The sequence below is a fragment of the Megascapheus bottae genome, chromosome 25, assembly GCF_031878675.1.
Source record: "Megascapheus bottae isolate mThoBot1 chromosome 25, mThoBot2.hap1, whole genome shotgun sequence".
NCBI lineage: Eukaryota > Metazoa > Chordata > Mammalia > Rodentia > Geomyidae > Megascapheus > Megascapheus bottae.
This window is the reverse complement of record NC_143533.1, coordinates 24244869-24265566: the sequence shown is the minus strand read 5'-3', so window position 1 is coordinate 24265566 and position 20698 is coordinate 24244869. Positions and strand designations below refer to the sequence as shown.

Sequence of the window (20698 nt, the reverse complement as noted above, 5' to 3'; positions counted from 1 at the left end):
CCCACTTATCCAGCCTTTCTCTGATTTGTTGTGATTCTTGGTACTTATTAAGAAAGTTTCGACCTGTGCCAAGGAGGCCTAGTGTATCTCCTATTCCTTCCTGTAAAGTTTTCAGTGTGTCAGCTTTTACCTCCAGGTCTTTGATCCATTTGGAGTTAATTCTAGTGCAAGGTGACAAAGAAGGATCCAACTTTAGTTTTCTGCAGGTGCTTAACCAGTTCTGCCAGCACAACTTGTTGAAGAGGCTGTCTTTCTTCCATTCTATTTTTTTGGCTCCCTTGTCAAAGATTAGGTGGCCATAGGTCTGTGGTTTAGTATCTAGGTCCTCAGTTCTATTCCATTGGTCTTCAGGCCTGTTCTTGTGCCAGTACCAAGCTGTTTTGAGAATTATAGCTTTTTTTGAAGTTTTCAATATACTTTATTTCTTCACTATGCCAGAGCTTTAACTTAGCATGGATGATGATTTGGTTTTAAAACAATTCATATGACACCAAGTGGCATAATTATTGATCTCTATCTCCACTGTACTCCAACTGGCATTGTTGTATAAGTCCATGCAGCAAGACAGAAAGTGCCTTTTTTGGTGGCTCTGCCTTGCTGTTGGTTTGCTCAGTAGGGTAATCAACTCCCACATGGGTTAGCCTCCAAATTGATTCTGATTCTGTATCCTCTCACTCACTGGCCAGCCCCAAGAGGGAGGTGTAAAGTTCAGAGCATTCTCAATGAAGGACAAACACCAAGCCTGAATTTAAGGGATGACCGTGGAGAGGAAACCATAGTCCATTTATGCAATTTGTAATTCTATTGGTCTAAAGGAATATAACATCACGCATGTCCTTTGGTCATTTACATTTCTGTTTAACATGAAGCATAAGCATTTTATAATACAAAATTATTTCCATAAGCACAGCATGTCTCTCCAGTCATCCAAGTTTTATGTTTTTAATTCAATTTTATAATTTTCTTCCATGAAGTTTTATGCCAAAGCTGTTAAGTCTGTCCTTTCATTATGTGTACTTTTGTTATTAATCTGACTTCTCTATTTGTATTTCTACCTGGTCCTGACTGACACTTGTTAATTTATCCAACAGATAGTTACTGAATTCATACTTTTTCATCTGATGCAGTTTACATGGTAACAATAAACAGAGAAAAAGATGGATACATTTCTTTCACTTATGCTGGTAATATTCTGATAGCAAAGGCAAAAAATAAATACATGAGCCGGGTACTGGTGGCTCAAGCCTATAATCCTAGCTACTCAGGAAGCTGAGATCTGAGGATCACTGTTCAAAGCCAGCCCAGGCAGGAAAGTCTGTGAGACTCATCTCCAATGAACCTCCAGAAAACTGGAATTGTGGAAGTGGAACTATGGTTCATGGTGGTAGAGGGCTAGCCTTGAGCAAAAGAGCTCAGGAACAGTCCTGAGACCACCATCACCAACAACAAAATACACATATCGTACACACACCAAGCAAAAGGTTTCATGTTTCATGTTATCAATAATTTTTAATAAGAATAAGAAATCACTTATTTAACATTTATGTTTGTTGGAAATGTATCCAATTTCCAATTTTAAATGAATTAGGCTTGTTATCAGTACTACTTCACATAAAAATCAGCTCCATTTTATCTGGGGTTTGTCTGAAGTGAGATATCCTGACTTCTGATGTCTTCTAGACAGTAGCCAGATAAAGAGGCACAGGGGCTCCTAATACCAACTTCATTTTACCAGTCTTAGAGTCTGCAGCCAGCAAGTTTCAGTATGTGCTCTGAAAGACAATCAAGGAGCAAAGAGACCAATGAAGAGGTAAGCATGGTTGAGAACAGGTTTTGACTTAGGAGAAACCATCAAGTCCTGCCAGGTTTCCTTCTTGAAGCTGGCATTGATCCTCTTGAGTTAAAACTTCACATCAGTAGATCCAGAATCTTGGCAGGCAGATACAGTCTGTCAACTGTCCTCTTGATATTGTACTTTCAAGCTTTCAGGTCTTTCTAGTAAATGACAACCTTGACAGGCTCTATTGTCATGTTCAGACACCCCTGGGAGCCATGAAGCAGAATTACTAGCGTTACTGAGGTTTATAATTCCTTTCACATTTATCTAATATTCAAATTGACATCCTCTTTGTTTCAACATTTCAGACTAAGTTGTTTACTTAGAGAAATCCATTTTTAGGGGAAAAACTAGTAACTTAAATCTTCTGGTGAGCAACTCTATAGTGTTCGGTCAGTGCACTATAAGGCTTTTAAGTTTAGAACTTATTGGCAAAGATTAATGAGAGGTGATAGATATAATGTCATCTTCAACCTCAGAATCCTACTGGAACCCTTAGAAGTGCCATCCATTCTTGTATAGCATTTCAGATTGTGCAGATTTACACAACCACTTGCTTAATGTTCAAGTCATTTCTCAAATTATATTAGTTCTATTTTCTATTTATTTAGGAGAATCTCCTTCCAATCCCCATTTTAGAGTTTGAAATCTTCTCTTGGTGACCAGGAACTTAAAACAATAATTATTTTAAGAAATTTATTTAAACTTCTCATTCCAGAAAAAAAGTTTGTTTGTAGTGGAAATAAAGATAAGTTTGCATTTCCTCCTGTTAATGTGACTATTGAAACATATCCATCTGACAGATGTTTCCAGGCACAAAGAATCCATTTATGTCACTGGCCACTTCATACACAGACTTCACAAAGGGAGCTCTTACTCAGCAGAAGATTGCCCTTTTCATTAGCAATTACACCTAGCCAAAGTTTTAACACCAAATTAGATCACAAACTGCTTTCTAATCTGCAGGCAACTAACCTTCCTTTATTAAAAAAAAAGGGTCTGAAGTAGGCAAAATGTAAGATCAGTAGAAGAAAACCATTAGAAGAGGCAAAAATCTCACTCATGTTTTGATCTCAGTCTGTCTTGGTTATCACTCTTCTCCACATCACCATTCTCTTTGAGGAGCTGGCTGATGAGATTCTCAACATCACAAAACATGCAAACACAGTGCATCTCATGGCAAAATTCCTGGTGTGTAACAGTAGATTACTGGGATGATATTTTGGGACAATAAATGTTCAGAGACAGAAGAGATACTCCAGAAAAGAACCAAGAGGGCACAGGAAAGCAGCACTGGAAAACATGATTTGAGAGGAAAATAGACAGTGTCCATTAATATGAAAGTGAAGTACCCTTGGAAACATCTAAGAACCCCGTATTTCAGTACACAGTAACTCAGAATTATTAAAACAGATTTCAGAATTTTTTTTATTCATGCTTGATAATAAAGTCCATTGTAAAAGTTGCTTCTTTTTTCTAGGTGCTGAATAAATTTAATCTGGAATGAGCACTGGATGTCTGACAGCTTGAGAGTTGAGGCTAAACCTTTCCTCTTCTGCAACATAGCTTCTTCCTAGACTTGCCTCTATAATGCATTGCCTCACCACCTCAATCATGCTTCAATTTGCGTAGAACAAGGTTTGAAAGCAAGTTACCAGGAATTAGTATATATTTCTATACAATCTAGGTACTTAAATGTAAGTTATGTAATGTTCTTTTCCCTAGTTTACAGAGTGCCAAACAACTTGGAACAAATTTTGTTTCAAATCTATTTTGAGGGGGGAAAAGGGCCAAGAGATCAACAGTTCAGTTTCTAGATAAGTACTTCAAGGGTCATCAATTAAAAAGTATTCATTGTTATAGAATCTGCAGTATCTTTCACAGCCGTAAGTAGTATGCAGCAGAGTTATTCTTGTGGTGCCCTTAGCCCACCATCAATCTTCCACATTGCTTGCCATTGAAGTTACTATCCTGAAAGAAGTATCTTTTCTTTTTTTACTGGAAATTCTCTTGATCAGGGTTGCTGAAGTCTATGGCCTTCCCGTCTACTACTACTCCAAGGTATCAATCCATAAAGATATAAACTTGAACAGAATCTTCCTAGGCTTCTTTCCACCCTAAGCAATCCCACATGCTGTTCCTGTGATGGTGTGTTCTACAGAACTCACCCAATTCATTGAGAGTGTTTCCAGGATGCCTCAACTTCCCTATTTAGCCTACATTTCTTTCTTGCAAATTTTGTTAGTACTGTATAACATATTATTGTATACTTGACTGTTTTCCCCCATAGGATTAAGAGTTTCTACAGAGGGTACATAATCCAGTGCTTAGCAGAGTGCACCGAATGGTTTTTGACATATTCCATTGAATCAATAAATACTACCTTTTACAAAAATCAAAACAGAGCAGTCATTCCAAAGCAAAAGATTAGGAAAAAAAAGTCATTCACCAATTCTCAGTGGAAAAAAAACCCTCCAAACACAAATAAAGACATGTGAAGTGTCTATAAACAGAAAATTACAGTAATTAACCTAATGGGTTTTAAATGTACAATGAGTTTTGAAGAAGAAATGCTACTGTTTGGAACATAGTGTGGAGGGATGTGTGGAAATCTGAAAGCTGTCAGTCATCTTTTTAAAGTTAATGCCTCTTAACAGGGGCTGAGCAATGGCTTTTAGTATTCCACCCTTACGTGGGAGAGAGCAGCTCCTGGATGTGTGCAATGTCACAACCTTCTTCTCAATGTCAAGAAATCTGTGTGAAAGTTTACTGAATTTTAAACAACTACTGCTGAAAAACATGAAATTCCTAATGAATTCTTAAGTCAAATGCCATTACCACATGAATGTCAATTCCATCTTAATTTTTTTCTCCCCAAAATACTCAGATATATATGTGTATATATATATACGCATATGCATATATATGCTTAAAAGCTAGGCCTGGGCGCTGTCTCTGAGCTCTTCAGCTCAAGGCTACCTCTCTACCATTTGAGCCACAGTGCTACTTCTAGTTTTCTGGTGGTTAATTGTAGAAAAAAGTCTCACAGACTTTCATGCCTGGGCTGGTTTTGAACCGCGCTCTTCAGATCTCAGCCTCCCAAGTAGTTAGGATTACAGGCATGAGCCAATGGTGCCCAGCGTACATTTTCTTTTTCGAGACATACCCTCACTTTGTAGTAGGGCTGATCTCAAACTTATAGTATAACCCGGGCTGACCTCAACCTCTCATTCGGCCTAAGATTATAGGTATGCACCACAATGCCTCCTACATTTTACTTCTATCACTTCTAAAATGAAACCATTTTCCTAATATCCAAACTAAGGACTTTCTTAAGAGACAGAGAAAGATTTGCCCATGTTTATGCATCGATTCATAAAACAGCATAGCAGAGATACTTACCACTCAGAAGATCTAAGAGTTTGGACGAAAACAAGATAGACATTTAATGCTTGTCATTGCCAAGAAAAACTGAAAAATGGAGGGAAAAAAAGACTACTTTCTACATGTCAAGAGACTTTTAATGAAACCTAAATGTTTGCATTTGGCTGCAATTCCAAGTCCAGATTTTCTGTCTCTTCCTTCAGACAGACTTCAAAAAGTCCTTCCTGTTTCCCAGGTACTAAATAGTTTGAGCTCCTTGGGCTTTTCATACGCCTTCCTATGGTAATTCCACACTGGCACTGGACTTGATGCAGCATGGACAGAAAGAGTACCGAGCTAGTCAAGAACAAAATCCTGAGAGTCGAAGATTAGAGCTTGCTACCTAAGGCAGAATCTTGTGTTTGATAATTTACATATATATGTGTGTGTATGTATATATGTGCATCGATTCATTTAATCATATATATGTGTGCATATGCATGTTAGAAATTCATTAAAAGTGAATTTACAAACTGACTGAAGTCCAAGGAATAACTCCTCTAAACAACTAGTGAACTGTTTAACAATATGAATACCAGGGAGTGGAAATACGTTTGAAGTGGAAATGAGGGGAAGAAGGGACACAAAGAGAGGAAGAGTGAGAAAACACGGTCATTATACTCAATATACTTTATGCAAAAATTGAACTATGTAACTTGAGGGTAAGGATGTAAGAGAGAAAATGTGAGAGAATGATGAAAAGGTTGACACTGATCAAGATGTATTATGTTCTTAACCTGACTTATAGAATTGGAACCTCTTTATACAACTATTTAATTTTTTAAAGGTACATTTAAGGGAATATTATTTATAGCTTGAAACATGTGTAGCTATTTAAAATAGTATTTTATATAATACAGATTATATTTCTCACTCCAAAATATGGCTCTTGGCATTGCCAACTAATCTGTCAAGCATCTACTTCAAAGTTTGACATTTAGAAACACCTCCTGGTATTTTTACAGAGAGCTGAGTAAAGTTAGCATGGATTCCTATTCTCCCCCATCCCTAAAGATTCTACTTCACATGGTTTAATTCCACAAAAGCAGCATCATTTTATGACGTTTTATGCTAACTGTTCAGGTCATTAGGTGCTAAAACCATCGCCATCTGAAATAATATCTGACTGAGTGAAGACCAACAATAAAGGCTTCCTTGCTGAGAGGCTAGACAGGAGGAATGAAGGGTAGCCCTCAATATTTCACAAAGAAGATACAAAGCCAAACTTTTTAAAAAAGATTTTATTAACATTGATTTTTACATCATATTTCAAATGTCATGTTTAACAAACAAGTATTCAAGAAGGGACTCTATATACAATCACTGGCACATAGATTTTAGAACATAATTAAAATTAAGCTGAGAGTTTGCATGTCATAGATACATATCAATCTATGTAACATTATGTCTATACAGTATATAGCCCATCATAGATTTTTATGCCTATGTAGCTATGTTTATATCTCCAAGACCATGTCCATAACCTTGGGTATCCAAATATTGAGTCATCACTCTTGTACTGTTTGGATCTAATAGCCACATATTAAGGATACCATGCACCTTTTGTTCCTTTGGTCTTGACTAATCTCACTCAACATGATTCGCTCTAGTTCCATCCACTTCCTAGTGAATGCCATTATTTTATCTTGTCTGTTGGCTCTGTAGAATTCCATTGTATATATATGCCACATTTTTTGTATCCATTTCTCTGTAGTGGGGCATCTGGGTTGTTTCCATTACGTGGCTATTATGAGTAGTGCAGAGATGAACATGGCTGAGCAGGTGTCTTTATCATATCCTGGGTTATGATGCTTAGGGTAGATGCCCAGGAATGGTATGGTGGGATAATAGGAAAGGTCTATTTTTAGGGTTTTTTTTTTTTTTTTTTTTTTTTTTAAGAAACCTCCAAACTGCCTTCTAGAGTGGCTGAACTGAACTAGTCTACATTTCCACCAGCAGTGCAGTAGGGTTCCTCTTTCTCCACAACCCTGCCAACATTTGTCATTGTCTGAGTTCAGAATATTGGCCATTCTAATTGGGGTAAGGTGGTATCTTAGGATTGTTTTTGTTTGCATTTCCTTTATGACCATGGATGATGAGCATTTTTCATACGTTCTTCTGCCATTTTAACCTCTTCTTTGGATAAGTCTCTCTTTAGTTCCCTTGTCCATTTAGTGATTGGGTTGTTGGGTTTGGGGGGGGGGGATTAGTTTCTTGAGTTCCCTGTAAATACTGGATATTAAGCATTTGTCTGATGTATTATTGGTAAATATCTTTCTCCAGTTGGTTGGCTGTCTTTCTACTTTAGGAGCTATGCTTTTATCTGTGCAGAAACTTTTTATTTTTAGGTAGTCCCATTTGTCAAGTCTCTCTCCAATCTGTTTTGACCCTGAGACTCTGTTCAGGAAGTTTTTGCCTATGCCTATGAGTTCCAGTGTCTCTCCTACTCTATGATGTAGCAGTTTCAAAGTTTCAGGACTGATATTGAGGTCTCTGATCTATTTTGAGATAATGCTTGTGCATGGCGATAGGCTGGGATCAATTTTTAGTTTTCTGCATGTAACAAAACCAAACTTATTTTAAACAAACATTTCTATGGCAAGAGAATATCACATGGGACTAGGAGAGAAACTTCCACAGGTTTCTGTCTGAGGTTAGAGATATGAATTTAAGCCCTGTCATTGGAAATTCAGAACCTAATTCAAACTTGACTTCTGCATTCTCATTATACCATGTGTGCATCTCTTACACAACGCTCCTTGATTCGTTGATTAGTTCCCAGAGTGTCCCTGACACTTATTTTCTGAATATCTGCTGAAGATGTCTTGTTTTTCCAAACTGATGAATAAAGTGTATAAGAATTGTTTATCTGCAGACAGTTCAGATAAAAATTGAAAGCACTATTTAGGTTGTCAAACAGTTAATATTAAAATTGAAAAGTAAGAGGCCACTTCTAGCAAGGGCAGCTGTTTGGAACACAACTTTTTTTTGGTACATCTGTTTTATTAGTGAGGAGTACGCAATAACTTTGTAAACATGTGGTCTTATTTCTTTGAAAAAGATTCCACCAATGTCAAGGTATGGAATCGGCCCAGATGCTCCTCAATGGACAAACGGATCCAGAAAATGTGCTATATAAATGCAACGGAACTTTTCTCAACTATTAGAAAGAATTATATTGCATCATTCCTAAGGAAATGGAAAGACTTAGAAAAAATTAAGTTAAGGAAGCCAGACCCAGAGAAACAAGGTTTACATGGTTTCCCTGATTTGTATTAGCTATAAATCTACAAATAAACATTCTGGGTGGTTTACATGTGGATTCAAATGAATTGACTGGAGTGTAGTATAGTAGATCCCGTGGAAAGCTCATATAGATATAACCTTTTAGAAAGATTATGTCAAAGCCCAACAAAATCTACCCTAGGAAATAGGTACATCAAAGAGGGGGGCCAAAGGGAGAGAGGAAGAGGAAGGAAGGGGAAAGGGAAAGGCAATGCAGTCAAGAATTCATTACATATACCACAAAACTAAGAGAAGTAAGGGAAGGGGTGGGTTCTGGAAGGGATGTGGGCATGCTGAAGGGGCAATGCTGGTCAAGACGCACGGCATTCATAAACTACTTTGCTACATAGAACCTCCTTAAATATAATTTTAGAAAATATTTCACTGGATTTCAATTTACATGTAACAGAGAATTTTCTCTGATCAATAATTTATTTGGGGGACAAAAACATGAGGAGTATCAATGTGTGAGAAGTAATGCACCTACTACCTGGAGAATTTAACTGTAACCCCTCTATACATTATCACGGCAATTAAAAAAAAAATATTTTGGAGCGAACGTGGTGGCTCACGCCTGTAATCCTAGCTACTCAGGAGGCTGAGATCTGAGCATTGTGGTTCAAAGCCAACCATTGCACTAAAGTCTGTGAGACTCTTATCTCCAATTCATCACTAAAAAAGGGGAAGTGGCTCTATGGCTCCAGGGGTAGGGCGGAAGCCTTGAGCTGAAGAGCTCAGGGACAACACCCGGGCTGAGAGTTCAATCCCCATAACTGACAAAAAATGTTATTTTTATTTGCAATTAATTGTAACATCTAAAGGACTGTAGTTTTGAAAAACATTAACTCTAGATTACCTATTATCACACAACACATGACACTGTGATAAATGGAAAGATAACAAGCAGTTGTTCTCATTTAATAACATTTTGAGAGAAAAACTGTAAAATTCTTTATAACTTATATATATATTTCCATTCAAAGATAATTTTAGAAAATATTTCACTGATTTCCTTCAACTTTTAGATCAATATCTTATAAATGTACCTTCTTTGTTTTAATATCTCAGGCTACTTGTCCAAGATTCCTCATGTCTTGACAAAAGTAGAATGAAAAAATAATTCAGTGGCTCCATGAAAAGACATCCATTAACTCAGGTACTATTTTGAGGTGTGCCATCAAGCTTCATTTGTTTGAACTATGGTTTTATCAAATCCAGTCAAACATTAAAAGGAAGTGCTTAATTAGTTATGCTGCACTAACTAGGAAAAATTATTACTTCACACTCATCTGTGTTCTGGCAAAATCCTGACCCCCAAAATGATTGCACTGCCATTAAGAAGACTGATGATACAAAAGTCATAATTTAAAGAACTGGTAAGGTGGGGAAAAAGAATGAGTAAGAGAGAGCTTCAGAACTCATACAGCATTGTTTTCCTAATCATATGCCACACAAAGATTCCATATAAACTTGACTCCAAAGTGGAGCTATACTGCAGGAAGTGTTAGTAAAGGGGATATATAATATGCCTGTGTTTTCCATTCCATTTAGCAAAGTCCACGTCAAATAAGTCATACCAAGTAGTTTTGCACTCAGAACATTATAGATATAACGTCTGTACCACTTCAAAGACTACTTATAGAGACTCCTAAGATGTTGATCTGTGTGTGGCTTATACCTCAAGAGATCTGAATCCTTCTCTCTCATTATCCAAATTTAAATCTGCTACCTGAAATTTGATAATGCTACTGCTTTCAAATTACCGTGGCAAAATTTGAAAACAGGGAAACGCAAAAAGATACAAAAATGAAACCACTCACAATTGACTGCTTTCCGTACTTTTTTTGGGGGGGAGGGTTGGGTGGGTCATGGAGCTTGAATTGGGCTTGAGTGCTGTCCTTAAGCTCTTCAGCTCAAGTGTCCTACCCCTGGGCCTGGGTGCTGTCCTTCAGCTATTCAGTTCAAGACTACTGTCCTACCTCTGGGCCTGGGCGTTGTCCCTGAGCTCTTCAGCCCAAGGCTACCACCCTACCCTTGAGCCACAGCTCCACTTCCAGTTTGCTAGAGGTTAATTGGAGATAAGAGTGGCAGCTCCTTTTGTGCCTGGGCTGGCTTTGAACCTCGATTCTCAGATCTCAGCCTCCTGAGTAGCTAGGATTATAGGTGTGAGCCACCATACCCGGCTTGCTTCCCTTTAATATTTATTTCTAAAATTTTGTAGAAGATGCCTTTTGATTTTCATTGTTATCTAAAAGATATTTCTATTAGGTTTTGTTTAAAACACTGGAATGGATTAATCTCTCTCATATAAAAATACTTTGAAGTTTCTACCATGTATGTATTAGATTCTAATTGTACAAACCACAAGTTTTCTTTAAAATGATGAGTCAGGCACTGGTGGTTCATGTTCCTAACCCTAGTTACTAAGGTGGCTGAGATCTGAGGTTTGAGGTTCAAAGTCAGCCTTGGCAAGAAAATTAATGAGACTCTTATCTCCAACTAAAGTACCAAAAAAGCTGAAAAGTGTGCTATGGCTCAAGTGGTAGAATGCTAACCTTGGGCATAAAAAGCTCAGAGAAAGCACCCAGGCCTGGAGTTCAAGCCTCAAGTACAGCAAAATAAATATTAAGTAGACAAAATGTGACTACTAAATACTGACAGAATGCACTGGTCAGGAGATGATAATAAATGTTATAATTTTTTTATGGAAGTAACTTTCAATCTGGATACACTGACAGACTTAACCATCAAAATAAGCCTGTACTAGACAGATAAAAATAAAAACTTACACCTATGTTTACATCATCCTCACAAAAGAATTAGAAGAGCGAATTATCATTATCTCACAACTAGAAAGGCAATGCCAAGCATTCATATGATTCAGAAGATTTAACAACATTAAGCATTTGGAATTCAAACCATAAGTAGATATTTGTCTAGACCCAAAAGACAAGATTAGTGTAATTAGAAAAAATGTCTCATCAGGGTCAGAGTTTGGCCTAGTGGTAGAGTGCTTGCCTAGCATGCAGGAAGACCCAGGTTCGATTCCTCGGTACCACACACATAGACAAAAGCTGGAAATGGTGCTGTGGCTTCAGTGGTAGAGCTCTAGCCTTGAGAAAGCCCAAGGACAGCGGTTGGGCCCAGAGTTCAAGGCGCAGGTCTGACAAAAAAGAAAAAGAAAAGAAAAGAAAAAAAGTCTCAGGGGTTGGGTCAGGACCCAAAACACAGCCTCATACATTGGTGAAAGCACAGTTTTATTGAGAATGAAATAATGCTCAGCATCCACTTCTTCATGGACTGTCTATGGCTGCTTTCGCATTACAACAGCATAGTCAAGAAGCTACAAAGGAGGTCGTGTAGCCCATACAAACTCAAGTATTTATTACCTATCCCTCTAACAGAAAGAACTTTCGGTTCTTTCTAACAACTGCCTTTAGGTTGGTTATCTCTAAAATGCAATATCTTGGGGAACCATGAGTAAACCGTGAATATCCAATAAATGCTAACATGTTTAAGTAGGTACACAATTGTTCACATCTTTCAGTAAATTGTAATTTTGTAGTATCATAGATGAAGACAATAGCAATAAAGAATGAGGAAAAACTCATAATGGTTTCATCGCTATCACAAAATTAATATTTTTAAGTTGTTCATAAACATACAACATTCCACTCAGTATGAACCTGTGAGTGGTCCTCTCAGGTATTTTCTTCCAAGGGTAAATACTTGACATCGATGATACCAAATCAAGCATCTCTCAGAGCAATGGTACAAAGTCATAGCATAGGTAACTACAATGCCTACTTAACTGACAATAATGGCCGTGGCTTTCTTATATAACATTTCTGTTATCAGGATCATTTTTTTTCAGGAAAGGGAAGCTCAGATACACCTTTTTTTTCTGTAAAATGATCACTGAGTCTGTATGTCAACCTTTCAAAAACAAAAATCAAAGCAGAGCTATATCCCAACACTGAAAGACTCAGGGAGAGTCTGCTTTTTAAAAAGAGGCTTGACATATTATGAATATTTCTATATTTTTTAAACCAGAAACTTAGAGAATCAACAGGACAAATAGCGAGCCAAAGGGAAAAACTGACAGCAAATACATACTCATTCCTACTTAAACGAGAAAAAAAGATGTTACATTAATATGGATCATGACACTTAGTTGTTACAACTGTGACTGTTGGTCAAGAAAAATCAATTCTCTAAAACAACTTAGAAACTCTTTCACTTCCATTTCTTGAAATGGAACTATTTTCCTACTTTTCCTTCTTTATTAAAGAATGTGTTAAGGATTATGGTAAGTTAAAGGGTATATTGCGTTATTAAGGAAATGGTATCTGAAATTTGATGTCTCTTAAGAGAAATATAACTTGACAGCCTTCTAAAGATCATTAATTAATTAATATTGATTTCCTTTGATGGTGATACTGGAGTTAACTGTTAGTTACAGAATATATGGTTAATCAATGGAGTTTAAAAATCATCTGAAATTTCATTCTAGAGAAATAGAAAAGACCTCGATGTCAATTTTATGTGCTATATCCTTTGGTAACTCACTAACAGAGGTAGTATAGCAAGTTCAGTCAGAAATTTTACATGTGCTGTGTCACTATCAATTAACGTGCATGAACAAGGCAGCAGAGGGGTAAACTGAAGCCAAAGCTCATGTTAGTCTCCATGCTACTTCATTTGTTGAACCCAAAGAGCCTGTATTTTAAAGCATTAATGCAGGAGAAATACTGTACACTTAATTTTTCCCTCATTGACACATAGGCATTTATAAACTGAATAACCTGCATTAAATAGATGGAAATGGATTAGTGAAAAAAATTAGAAAGTTCTAAACCACTCAAATGCACCGCATATGTTCATTTGCACAATCTCTTAACAAAATGGATATTTTAAATGTACCTTTTGTCTTTGACTGGGAAAAATAGGAAGACAAGGAAATTAATATTTTTTAATATAGATGTCACCTTATATTTCATGCCTGGATCATCTGAAAATGTAGATTAATTGGCAAACAATTTAAAAAGCTGAACTACTGAATTGGGTCCTCTAAGATTTAGGATTTGTCATCTTTTAAAGTTGACACCCAGCGAGAGCTTGTCAATTACAAAGAAGTGAAATGAAGTGAAAAGAAGTCTCATCTTCATCTTCTTGTTATATGCTTGGTTGGTTAAGAGAGAGACCCCATTACAAGCTGAAAATAATTATTCAGAAAGTTATACTTCACTCTAAAATCAAATTTCAGCAAGAGAGAAAAGTGATATTCTGTGGTGGTTATGTTATTCAGTGGGTGGAAGGCTGGAGGGAAGTGAGCGATGTTCTTCAGTCCTATGCTTGCGATGCGTCTTGTGTCTATTTCACTTCTTATGTTAGTGGTGAATAAACATTATTTCAAGTTATAATGGTAAAACAAATAATCCTTTTCAGTTCATACTGTATCACTGATAAGGGAAAGCAAAAATTGGGGGGGGGGTAATTATGATGTCTAATACATACCACATCAACATGGGAACTGAAATACCCACGGGACTCCATTCCCTCCATGACCTTTCATTTTAGTGAAATTCTGCTTATAAACACAAAAAGCACAATGAAAGAATGCCCTGGAGGAGTCGAGCAGAACTGAACTCTTTGTTGTAGTCAAATAGAAAGGAATATTTCTGAGTGATTGTTTATCATCTGACTAATGTTAGGATCTGAGAAGTCACCTACCCTGGGCAGTGAGCAGTGTTTAGTAACTGCAGTACCCTCCCTCTCCCCCTCCCCGAAAAGTATAGCCTAACTTGTGCTCAGCTGAGAGGTAACAGACACATGTTCAATGTCTGTCTCTGAAAATGACTGGTAGGGATGAACAGAACCAAAGCATTGCTTGAAGCCATCATGTTTTACAAGTATTCTCTTCTTCTCTGGCTCCTTTGAAGACCACTTAATACCACATGCTCTTACCTCCCTGAGGAGAGAAGAAGAAAGAGCTACAGAGCACCAGAGATGTATGGGAAAATTGAAATCTTTCTGAACAGAGAACTGACACATCCTTCCTTCTCCACTGCCGCATCTAACTGCCCCGGGCCAACACTATCTCCATCTTAGTCTGAAAGCAAAGGTCTAACATGAATTATTTGATAAACACCTGTTCTTACTTTTTAGAAAAAGAAATGGTAGGTAGTGTTGGAAATACCTTCATAGACCTGACTTTGTTTGGCAGAACCAGAATTGTATCAGCATATATTGTAGTCATTTTGCAGGCTATGTGGAAGTCCCCTCTATGAAGCTGTCACTCATAAATGTGACCACAAGGATTATTCATCACCCTATCATAAAGCTTATAACCTTTGTCGATGGTCTTCGCTCAACTGTCAACTCCTTAGTACGCACGCTTGTCTTTTAAAAAAGTCCTAAGTAATATGAGAGTATGGCCTACAGGAAGAACAAGGATTGATTTTATATACATACATAACTTCCTATGCCTATGTGAGGGGAAGCCCCTTTCTTTTTTTTCTTATGTCTCCCTATTCACAATACAGACCAGACATGGGGCCGGGACTGAGGTGTATATGGGTTAGGCTCATTCCACTTCCTCTTTCTATACAGTCAGTGTAGAAACACAGCCTGTAGTGAAGCACCCAGAGGCCTAGGGGAAACCCCTTTCATAGAGATTTGTATGCTAGGCTTTCACTGAATACTGCCATAAAAACTTCTCTACATCACACTAGTCAATAACGGCTGCTGGCCAGCATTCCACACCAAGAGATCAAGATATATTTAGTCATACATTACTGCATGCCAGTAAATCATTTATAATACTCTTCCATATCCTATTACTATATTTATACAGCTATTATTATATTTATATTATATAAATTTAATATATAATTTAATATAAAATATTTATAAATATACTATCATATTTACATATTTTAGAATATTTACATTTTAAGTCCAGTTCTCAGGAAGGAAATCACTGGCTCAGAAAGCATTCATATGGGCCAGGAGCGTGACCTAGTGGTAGAATGCCTGCCTAGCATGTACGAAGCCCTGGGTTCGATTGCTTGGTACCACATACACAGAAAAGGCCAAAAATGGTGCTGTGGCTCAAGTGGTAGAGCAATGGCCCAAGGACAGTGCTCAGACTCTGAGTTCATGCCCCAAGACTGACAAGAAAAGTGTTAATATTAGTGATGTAATTAAAGGAATTTAAGTTTTAGAATCATACAGCTAGATGGGAAATTTACTTTACCCACTTATATGGCATCAAGTAAACATTCTACTCTTTGGTAAACTTATTTTCCAGTTGTAAAATCATATAATACTGCCTATTATATACTGACCTTTAAGGATTTAGAAATAACATTAAATTTGGCATAAGATTTAATAAAAGTGGTAATTATTTCTTTACCAAAATATTAATATATTTTGAATGTCTGTAGCCATATATTAGAATACTAACATTTTCAGTCTTGTTATATTTAGTTATCAAGTGGCTTAGATGAAAAGGTTATCATATTGTTTTAACACATACTGTTGACTGATAGAATGTTTCTACCTCAAGTAATTGTTAAAGATTATTTTGATATTCAGCTTATTCTTGTTTCAAATTTCTTACATTTTTTAATATTCACAACTTATTGTTATTTTTATTATCGAGCCAGGGTTTCACTATGTACCTTAAGCTGGCATTCAACTTACTTTCCTCCTGAGTGCTACGTGTCACCATGCCCAGCTTTGCAACTTTGTATGATATTATGTGATTATTCTATATATATACTTATTTTAATGTAGTCAATATGTGTACATATTCACATGGATTTGGGGTCTGGCACAATTCATTTGCTTTTGTTTTAATATCAGGTAATATTTTTCTGTGCGTAGATTACTTGAAATTGTCTAGGTGTAGCCAATGATTTTCCTCCGATTGCAGAAATTTTCTAAGTTGCCATGGCAATTTCTGGTCTATTATTCATGCTCCTGATAAATTCTAGATTGTGCTGGCTTATTGCCTGCACATTCCTTCTATATCAGGTCCACCAAATAGTTAAAGCCAGTTCCTTTTCCATTCAGAATATTTATGTTTGGAAGAGACTTTGGTACATTTGAAATTTTATAACTTGCAATAATTAATTAGCATTAAATATTAGAAATCATTGACAGAAGATTATCACACCACCACTCTATTGTTGTGAGCAGGAAACATCTGTCCTTAAAGACAGTTCCATTCTCAGTTTCCACATTTTACTATTCAGAAATGAATGGCTCAGACTTGTCAGATATTTAGAGATGATTCAGACACAGATATATAGAAAATACCTACTATAATTCATTAGCTGTATAATTCAATCTGTTGTTGATTGTTCCACTCACAGGTACATTTGTGTACCACTCAGAAAGAAACAGAAAATGCCATCCCTGAAGTTATGAAGAAGTATTAATTATAAGATATACTCTAATTTCAGATGATCTAAAATGTAAAATTTTATGACTTTGAGAACCAGTGACAGATAAATTATTTAACCCGTGTTTTTTCACATTAGGAAAAAGTTGACAGTTTTTTTTAATTGAAAAATTTTCACTACTCTACCAATTGCTTGCATGAGGAAGCTAATAGTATAAGAATTTACCCCATGTTTATAAAAACGAGAAAACAAACCAACTTTCTGTTCCCCTGATGCTTTCTGACATATTTTCAGGTATTCTTTAGTTATAAAACTCATAACTATTTTATATCTAAGTATATATTATACAAGAGATATGTGACTACAATTATAACTATAAGTATAGCTATAGTTTTTTAAATATTAGAACAAGTATCTTTGACTTAGAGTTGAAAAGAAAACAAATTTCTGGTCAATGATAAAATTTTAGACCATTTTAGCAATTACTTTCTCCTACATATGTTGCATTATAGGTTTAGTGCATATTAACTTTAGACGTGGATTAAAAGTCAACGTAGGGCCGGGAGTTGGGCCTAGTGGTAGAGTGTTTGTCTAGCATGCACAAAGACTTGGGTTCGATTCCTCGGTACCACATACATAGCAAAAAGCAGGAAGTGGTGCTGGGGCTCAAGTAGTAGAGTGCTAGCCTTGAGAAAGTCCAAGGACAGTGCTCAGGCCCTGAGCCCAAGCTCAGGACTGGCAAAAAAAAAAAAAAAGTCAACGTAACGCTCACAAACATCAGTGTCATGTGCAAATTTAAATCTGTAATTTCCAACTTATCAATCCATACATTTGTTCATACTTCTGAATGTCTATGCATGCTTGTAAGAAAAGGTAGTTGACCATATGAGAGAAAAATCCCAGCCACCTATATATCTAAAAATGGATTACTAATAATAATATATAAGAACTTAAAAAACAAACATCCCAAATAATCTACAATCCAATTGAACTGAACATACACTTTTCAAAAGAGAAGTACAAATAGCCACTAAATACATGAAGAATGTTCAACAGCCCTCACGATAAAGAAATGCAAACCAAATGACATTTGAAATTTCATTTCACACAAACAGTAACACTTGAGCACTGTTAATGGAAATGTAAACCAGTGGAAGTCAGCATTAGAGTTCCTTTAAAAACTGCAAAGAGAACTATTGTACAATCCAGCATACCATTCCTGGGCATACATCCAAAGGAATGTAAATCAATCCATAATAGCCACAGGACAGAAATAGCCCCTATGCCCACAACAACAACAACAAAAAGAATCAAGAACATGTGTCAGATATATACAATGGACTATTATTCAGCCATGAAGAATAATGAAATGTTGTTTGTGGGAAAACAGAACTGAAGATCATCATCTTAAGCAAAGCCAGGTTCAGAAAGACCAAGGTTGTATATTTTCTCTTCTAGGTGACTGCTAGGCATGAAAGACAAGCATATACATAAACACAAGAGTTTGTCACTGCGAGACTGAAAAAGAGGTTTAGCGAAAAGAAGGAGAAGGAAAAAGAATGTCAGAGGATAAATAAAATGGAAATGCACTGCATCTGTGAAGGAAGACAGCACAGGAAAACTCACTGAGAGATATTAAGAATATACAGGGGACAAGAAGTGAGAGAAATAAGGGAGTCAATCTTATTTAAGTACAGTTTATGCACGTGTGAAACACCACTGTGAACTCCTTTGGACAATTAACATACATTTAAGAAAATAAAATAAGGGCTGGGAGTTTGGCCTAGTGGTTAAAGTGCTTGCCTAGCATGCACAAAGACCCGGGTTCGATTCCTTGGTACCACATACATACAAAAAAAAAAGCCAGAAGTGGTGCTGAGGCTCAAGTGGTAGAGCTCTAGCCTTGAGAAAGTCCAAGGACAGTGCTCAGGCCCTGAACCAAAGCCCAGGACTGGCAAAAAAAAAAAAAAAGAAATCAGTTAAACAAAATAGCCTGTTAAGACTGGTTTGGGAAGGAAAAAAGGAGACAAAGGAGAAGGATGGAGAGAGTGTCTGGTCAAAGTACACTGTGGATATGTATGGGCATGTCAAACTGAAACCACCTTGGAAAACTAGTTGATGCTAAAAAGAACAAAATGTGAGTGGGGGGGAGGGGGAATTCGTGCCAAACAAATAAACAAATAAAATCATATCCAGCTGGTTAATTATCATATTATTCAGCAATAAAGAATAATGAAATGTGAGGAAATGAGCTGAACCCAGGAAAAGACCCATCCAACACAGTCAGCAAGACCAGTGCCTGGCATTTGCACTGGCCAGAAATATTGCAGTGCCTATGGTCACCAGCCAAATAGAAAAACCTTGTAATTCACATGGCAGTGGATAAAATACATAGAAAAGTCTTGACTCAGTATGGGGGATAATTACCCAAACTAAATGCTATTCTGGTCCCACCTAACAAATCTTAAAAGCAAGCCTTAAAAGGATCAAACTGTTTCCAAGTAATTTAACTATGTATTAGAACAAAGCTCATAAATATTTATAGGAATGCAAAAGTATCTAGCATGCAATAAGGTAAAATTTACAATGTCTGGCATCCAATCAAAGCTTACCAAATGTGCCAACAAACCAGTAATACCTCATAATAAGGAGAACTCATACAGATGTTAGAATATTTAGACAAGGATATCAGCAGAGTTCCAATTACATTCCAGATGTTTCAAAATTAAGTGGACAGGAAAAACCTAAAATCTCAAAGTGTGCTATAGACATAAATAAATATGAGTGCCAATGACAAAGTTCTAACATTTAAACCATCAAAATTCAAATGCGTAACACTTCAAATGACCATCACAGTTATTCAAAAGCTGAGATGTGAAGATGACAGTTCAAAGCTAACTGAGCAGGAAAGTCTGTGAGACTCTTAAATGCAATTAATAACCAAAAAAGCTGGAATGTAGCTGTGGCTCAAGTGGAGAGCACTAACCTTGAGTTAAAAAAAAATCCTTAGGGGCAGCACCGAGGCTCTGAGTTCAAGCCTCAGGGCTGACAGAAAATTAAAATACACACATGCACATCATTATAAAAGTGCAAAGATGTAAGCCATATATAATTGGAAAAGATATTTTAATTCATGAATCCAATAAGGGGTTGTATTCAGAATAGACAAAGAACTCTTACAACTCAAAATTTGGAAAAACATGAACCTTATCAAAAATGTACATGACACTGCAGTAGACATTTCAGCAAAGACATACAAAATGTCAATGAACGCTTGAAGAGTGTTCAGTGCCACTAATGACACATTAAAACATAAGATAAAACTTCACACCCATAAGGATAAGGACAACCATAAGAAACAGAAAGCAACAAGTGTCTATGAATACATAAGAGAATCTAGAACCGCATTTCTGGAAAAGGAGAATGGTGCAACCATTTCCAAAATTATTGTGATAGATTTTTTTTAATGTCAACTATAGAATTAAATGATAGCAAGGTAATTCTATTCTTAAATATGTAAAGAAAGGAAATGGAAACATGAATACACACAGATTTCTACTGAAAATGATGAACTTTTACACATTTAGAATAGGTGAAATTTATTGCCTGTTAAGTTGTACTCCCCAAAAAGACCCTTTGTAAAAATTAAGTAAATGTATGGAAGATGCAAAAAAGATTTTAAAAATCTGGATACAATTAGAACAGAAGAAATAAAAAGGTCAGTGGACTAGCAGACAGACCA

At 36.5% G+C, this 20698-nt stretch overlaps 1 protein-coding gene and 1 non-coding gene across 5 annotated transcripts in view; both read right to left on the bottom strand.

The window, feature by feature from the left end:
• Positions 1-20698, bottom strand: part of Meis2 (Meis homeobox 2) — a 378408-nt gene that overhangs the window by 346754 nt on the left and 10956 nt on the right. The window lies entirely within an intron of this gene.
• LOC150046669 (small nucleolar RNA SNORA51) lies at positions 15066-15198 on the bottom strand. Its single transcript, XR_016532662.1, has one exon. It is a non-coding gene; the product is annotated as a small nucleolar RNA SNORA51 (small nucleolar RNA).